At 48.1% G+C, this 6,903-nt stretch overlaps 1 long non-coding RNA gene across 1 annotated transcript in view; it reads left to right on the forward strand.

The window, feature by feature from the left end:
- The window catches only part of LOC102762334, a 33,471-nt gene extending 27,482 nt beyond the window's left edge, over positions 1-5,989 (forward strand). Inside the window, exons 3-4 of the long non-coding RNA XR_001512313.1 lie at positions 4,495-4,620; positions 5,316-5,989. This is a non-coding gene — a long non-coding RNA (uncharacterized LOC102762334). The remainder of the gene's footprint in view (positions 1-4,494; positions 4,621-5,315) is intronic.
- Positions 5,990-6,903: the final 914 nt, after the last annotated feature.

Below are 6,903 nucleotides of genomic sequence, written 5' to 3' on the forward strand. Positions count from 1 at the left end.
ACCAGACAGTCCTGCTTCTCCCGTTTGAGTCTGTGCCCCTAAAGCCTCTCCCGGATCTGGAGCTCAGAGTCTGCGACTCCCTCCCGATTGAAAACGCCAACCGCGCACTTCCGCACCTCGAATTTGACTTCAGCACTGCGCCTCCTCTGAGTGTCCGTATACGTTACTCTTTCCTCCTAGTTGTAGGACTTCCACTCAGCCAGCGTTCCTGTGGTTCTGGATGATGTCCCTTCCGTCTTTTAGTTTCACTTTTGAAATGGTTGTTCGAGGCGGCAAACTCCGGCGTTAACCTATGCCGCCATCTTGGTTCCTCCTTATCTTAGTACCTTTTTGATCTTTCACATTTTTAATGTATATTCATAATCTTATTTTAGAACATATTAATGTGACACTGATGGAAAAGGGGGGACAGGGTTCATCACCCACAGATAATTGAGAAGCAATGATGTAGCCAACATTAGAATCAAGAAATTCTATTCATGGAAAGGCATACAAGGATGAAAAGCCACAGAATGGGGGGAAAATGTTTGCAGCACATTAAGTATTAAGAAAGTTATAAGAATCAATTCAAATAAAAATGGGCAAAAAACATGAACAGACATTTTACATGAGGAATACTAATGTCCGGTGAAGATGTGAGGAGTGTTCAGCCTCACTATCACCAGGGAAAAGACCGTTAAAACCACAAGGAAAGCCAGACAGCCACCAGATCTCCAGAAACAAGGAAGTCTCATAATTCCCAGCATTGGCAAGGACTCGGAGCCGCAGGAGCTCTCTGGTGGGCGAGCAAGCCAGTGAGAGCCTTTGGAACACTCTGGAAGCATTTGCTAGAGCCGAACATAAAGCCGGGCCATGAGCAGTAATTTCACTCAGAGACCTAGTCCTAGGAACCAAGGAGAATGTGTGCACGAACCCAGTGATGAAAGCAGCATGATCTGTGATGAAAGCAACGTGAAAACAGGCCAGTGGCCACCACCAGGGGAGTAGGTAAGCAGATGTGCGCTGTTCACACTATGGAACAGTAAACAGCTGTGAACACTGTCAGCACACAGTTTCAGACCAAGACATCCATGAAGCTCATGGCCTGCACCTTCTGTCCATCTGGTTCCCCCATGGGACCTGCAGGACATTTCAGGGTCAGACTGTCCTATACATTCAGTGACGTCCTAATGCTGGAGTTGTTCCTGTCTGCAGAACCTGCCCCTACTTGGTGCCCAAACATCATGGGGTGAGAGAGGGTCTCGAATGAGAGGGCCCTGAACTCTCCTGGTCATCACTGTGGTTGTCGTCACTGCTGTTAAGAGCATTTGACCCTCAACAAGCTGGTTCTTGAACCACAGGTACCTGTTCAGGTTGTTGTTCGGCCCTCCTGCTCCTCATAGGCTGGGTGCCTGCCCTTGTCAAAGGGGATTCCCAGCTCCTGTTGCTGTTCCCTGCTGTGGACCCTGCCTTTCTGATCTACCTCATCAGGGGCCTGGGGATGGCGTGGGGTCCATGAGATTCTTAGTTCTTACATCCTTGGTTCTTCTGTTCACTCCCCTTGAGGATGAGGCGGTCACGGCCCTGGCCTCTGCAGACGTAGCCCAGATAGAGGACTGGGTGGAAGACACACAATGAAAATGTTAAAACGTTGAATGAATGCACCGAGGACCCAGGACCTTCCTTTTCCTTCAGGAAATAACCTGCTGCCTCTCTTCCTTCCCAGCTGTAGGGCCCTGCAGCCCCTTAATCACTGCTTTCAGCACCGCTCCCCCCTCTTCCGCCCCCCGCCCCCATCAAAGATTTCATTTTAAATTTTGCCTAGTTGTTTCAATAGCCCTTCTGACTTTTTTCTTCTAGGAGCCCTCAAAATTGATTCCCAGTCTGCCCCACCCCCACCCCCATCAGCATCGAAGTAGAACAAACCCCAGCGTGGGAGGAGCCAAGTCACAGGTCAGCTCAGATCCCTGTGTGGTGGCTCCACGCTGAAATGGGTATATTTTTGTAGTTGTTCTTGTATTTTTTTTTTCAATTACTCAGTCTCATTTAAAAATACAGCATAGGTTAAAAAAATGTATGTTGTACAAAATTCAAAAGGGAAAAGCTGGAGTACGTGGTGGGAAAAAAGAGTCTCTCTCTCTCTCCCCATCTCCAGCCTCCCAGGCCCCTTCTCCACTATCACCGGTTTCTGCCAGAGACTGTGCGTGCATATCCACGATTGCAGATGGCGTGTGGATGTAGCCTTGCCCTATTTTAAACCCTCAGACAATAGCACACCGCACACAATGTTTGCTTTTCACTTGAAATTCCTTGGCCATTTAGCTCTTCTTAAAGGTTTCATACCACTCCACTATGTACAGGCTCCAAAGGCTGCACTGGGATTTTCTTTCCTACTTTTTGCCCGTTACAAGTGAGGCTGCCGTGAATAGGAACCCCTGTGTTTCGATGTCCTTCTCTAGGCTGTTTCCTGAGTAGTTAGGAGACTGTTTCATGTTTCATTTCCAGAAAAGAGGATGTGGGAAGGGAGGGGTCTTCTGGGGCCTGCTGGGAAATCAGGGCTCTGCTGTGTACCACCACCTCACCTTGGAGAGCCAGTTGTCACGTGGAGGTGACGTGGGAAAACTCCCATGAGAACCATCTGGATGACATGCAATAACACTTTGGTCAAGGTGCTTTAAGAAGTTGAAAACATACAGATATAAGAAGTGTAACTAATGGGGTAGATACTGCTAGAATCGTATCCTGGAACCAGCCACATTGCTTTATGTTTGGATAGATGGTATCCAGAAGGTTGAGAATGCCCAATCCAGATGGATTCAGGGAAAAACTGGGAATCTATTGTTGGCTGTAGGAGTTCATGGGGGAGGGCTGCCTTTAGGCATGGCTAGATTCAACTGCTCAAATGATGTCACCAGGATTCAGTTGCTCTATCTTAGCTCCATTTTGTAATGTACAGTGGTAGTCCCTTGTCTATGGGGGATATGTTCCATGACCCCCCAGTGGGTGCCTGAAACTGCAGATAGTACCAAACGCTATATATACTATGATAAAGTTTAGTTTATAAATTAGGCACACTAAGAGATGACCAAAAATAACTAGTAATAGAATATAACAATTATAACAATATACTGCAATGAAAGTTATGTGAATGTAGTCCCTCTCCCTCTCCCTCTCCTTCTCCCTCTTCCTACTCCCCCGCACCCCTCTCTTTCTGATAAACAGTCTGATAACTGAGATAGCTACTAAGTGACTGAGGAGCAGGTAGGGTATACAGCCAGGATACGCCCGCCGGACAAAGGGATGATTCACATATCGAGTAGGATGGGGTGGGAAGGCCTGAGATTTCATCAGACTACTCAGAATGGCATGTAATTTAAAACTTATGAACTGCTTATTTCTGGAATTTTCCATTTAATATTTTCAGACCACAGTCGACCATGGAAAACTGAAACTGTGGAAAGGAAAAGGGATAAGGGAGGACTGCTGTGTTGGCTCCATTCTCATCTCCTCTTGTGGGGACAAAATGGCCATGACGGTCCCAGCCTCGTGGCCCCTCAGGCTTTTGTACAACAGAAAAGGGAGAGAACCTTCTTTAGTAGTTGAACCAAAGGCCCAAACCGACTATGATTGGCCAGTCTTTGGTCAGGTGACCATCCCTGAACCAACCAGAGACTGTGATTCTCTGGTTGTCCCAACCTTTTCTGGGACTCAAGGCAAAGTCAGCCTCACTGGAGTCCTGTGGACTGAGAAGAAAAGAGTAAATACATGAACATAAACCACGTGCTGGTCTGGCGTTAAGTGAAATGGACATGGGACCATCGAGAGGGCACACGTTTTCACCACATTTGGGGACTTACTGTTCATGAACCTGTCATTTAAAAATTCTGGCTCCAACAGCTGAGTTCCCACCAAGGAATATCTCCGCTTTCTGTTTTGGGGGTGGTAAAAACAACTAATCCCATGCATGTGTTTGGCAAGAAAAATGTTTACGTACTGAAATGGCCTTTAAAAATGTTTCTTTATGAGACAGAAGAAAGCTCTTCCTCCTGCCGAGTAAAGAGGTTTGCCCTACAAAGAGCTGGCAAGATGATTTTCGTTTTCCATCGGAGCTGAGGGAAAGCAAACACAGGAACGCTGCGCACCCTCCCTGGCTCAGCCCAGCAGAGGGCAGGTGCAGGAAACCCCTCCATACACGTGAGGATGTTCAAATCGGAGCAAAGAGGGGAAAAAGCAATCATGGTTTTTTGATCCAACATGTGGTTGCTTTTATAATAAGCTCAGCCATGTATTTTGTCAAAAGGGAAAAGGTAGGAGGTCCCCAAATATGCTCCCTCGCCTTCAAGTTTTGAAAGAGCTGATTATGGGATGCAAACGACCCAGAATTATGCTAGGAAGTGATCGCTGAAATAAATAATTGGTGAGCAGGTCAGTTCTCTGATATTTTCTCAGTTTATGCATCTGTTTCAGCGTCTTTCTGTGCCTTTTTTCTGATTATTTTCCCAACTCTACCCTCAGGTCTTCGTGCCATGGGAGCCTGTCAGTGTGGCTGAGCTCCGGGGAACCCACCAGTGCTGGCAGTCAGTGGACAGGCCTTCCTGAGGTACGCACCTGCTCAGAGCCCTGTCCCATCTCACCATTCAGGTAAGTCAGCAGTTACCATCCTGCCCTTGACTCTGCTTTTGGAGAGAGGGGGGTGACCGTAGGGACAGGTGAGCCCCAGTATGCAAGCTGGAGGGGGCCTCAAAGGGCACAGTGGAGAGCAGACTGTCTGACAGCCCCAGGGACGGAGCAGAACCCAAGGGCTCCTTCGCTCTTTTTCTGATTCTATGGTCAAGCAGTTCCCAGCTCCCTCCTTCAAATATTTTGTTTCCAGGCAACTTGTTCCCTGACAATCAAGTACCCCAAACTGTGTTGGCCCTCAGATTTTTCTTTGTTTGATCAGTAACAAGTTTTAACATATCTTAAATTTAAATACCTTCGGGTACAGTACATATACTCTTTAGTTTTCCACAGTCCCCACCACTCCCTATTGCCTTCACATGCCTGCTCCATTATACCTTATCTGACTCTGACCTTCAGCTGGGGGTTCATGTTGATCACCTTGATTCTCTCCCTCCTTGCCCTTTCTCTGAAGTAAATAGCCTCAAGGAATGACTCTAGTCTTGTCAGTATACCCCCTTCTCACGCCTCCACTGCTTCCCTGGGCCCCACTGGGTCCCACTCTTCACATCTGCCTTTCATGTCCTCAAAGAAGCCATCCCCCCTCAGAATCTGCACCCATTCTGGTCGCTCTTCCCACCAAGCCCTCCGCCCCCTCCTCATTAATTCATACTCAGCCTCCAGAGCTCCACCCAAATGTCACTTCCTGCAGAAAACCCTTCCTGGCTGCCCAGACCAGGCTGGATCCAGTCACGTGCTCTGAACACCCTGCACTTCGGCTTCACAGCGACGATCTGATTGTCTTGCAATAGTTACCTATGGAGTGAACTAGTACTGATGTCTGCCTTCCTCTCGACCTCCACCTCCTCCCAGACATGAGCTCAGGGAGGGCAGGAACTCTATCTTGCTCATAGTCGGATCTCCAGCTCCTGGCACAATCTGAATGCTCATTACATATTGATGAGTGAGGAAGTGAATGAAAGGATGGTTAGGATGTCGTCAGACTGAGATGGCAGGGAGGAGAAATTTAGGAGGAAGACAGCCCAAAGGGCCCAAAATATTAGAGCATGGAGCTTATGACAGTACCAGGCGAAGTCGAGTTCATTCATAAATTCCAGCCTTCGTGAATGAGCTGGACGGCCGTAAGGTGCCTCATTCTTTCCCTCACCACTGTGTCCCAAGTGCCCACCATGAATGAGTAGGCAGAAGAGGTTTCCCAGCTTCTGTGGGTCCTTTTACTTGTCCCCAGAAAGTCCCCTTTGCACTCCCTCCGTAGCTTTTCTCACCTTCCCCATGCTGTTTAAACTCCTCACTCCACTTCCTCCTGAAATAAAGGTCATTCGCTAAGGTCTTCCTTGGTTTCTCTTTCTTCCATCTCAACTCTGGCCCTCAGCAGCACTTCTACTTGGTGGGGCAGGGAGAGCAGTCTTCCCAGGACAAGTTTCTCTAAATGTTTGTGATTTTGCCTGAATTGTTTTTATTTGAGGCTTAAATGGATCCATTGATTTTTCTGATCCACTCAGCAACTTTGCTATTTTTTATTATTTTTGTTGTTGTTAATCCTCACCTGAGGATATTTTCCCATTGATTTTTTTTAGGGAGATTGGAAGTGAGAGGGAAAGACAGAGAGAGAAACATCAGTGTGAGGGAAACACATTGATTGGTTGCCTCCTGCACGAGCCCTGACCAGGGCCCAGGCTGGAAAGGAGCCTGCAGCCATGGTATGTGCCCTTGATCGGAATCGAACCCTTGGTCCACAGGCAGACACTGTATCCACTGAGCTAAACCGGCAAAGGCTCAACTTTACTATTTTTATTTTTATATATTTTTATTGATTTCAGAGAGGAAAGGAGAGGGAGAGAGAGATTGGAACATCAGTGATGAGAGAGAATCATTGATCGGCTGCCTCCTGCACGCCCCCTACTGGGGATCAAACCAGCAACCTGGGCATATGCTTTGACTGGAATCAAACCCAGGACCCTTCAGCCTGCAGGCCGACACTCGATCCACCGAGTCCAAACAGCCGGGGCAACTTTGCTATTTTTAAATAAAAAAGGATGTGCCAAGAAATAGCAAGCCGAAACTCCCTCCATTGGTGAAAATCGTCTTCAGGGACAGCCCACCTTTTGGAGGCCTGGCGACGTAACGGAGGGGAGCGAGTGTGGGTGCAGGAGCGTGGGTGCTGAGCCAGCTCTGACCCAGCCCCTGCGGGGTGGCCCTGCCCAGCACTGGCCCTTTCTGCACTGTGAGGGAGCTGGTCAGGGG

Source organism: Myotis davidii, unplaced genomic scaffold (assembly GCF_000327345.1).
Source record: "Myotis davidii unplaced genomic scaffold, ASM32734v1 scaffold107, whole genome shotgun sequence".
Classification (NCBI taxonomy): domain Eukaryota; kingdom Metazoa; phylum Chordata; class Mammalia; order Chiroptera; family Vespertilionidae; genus Myotis; species Myotis davidii.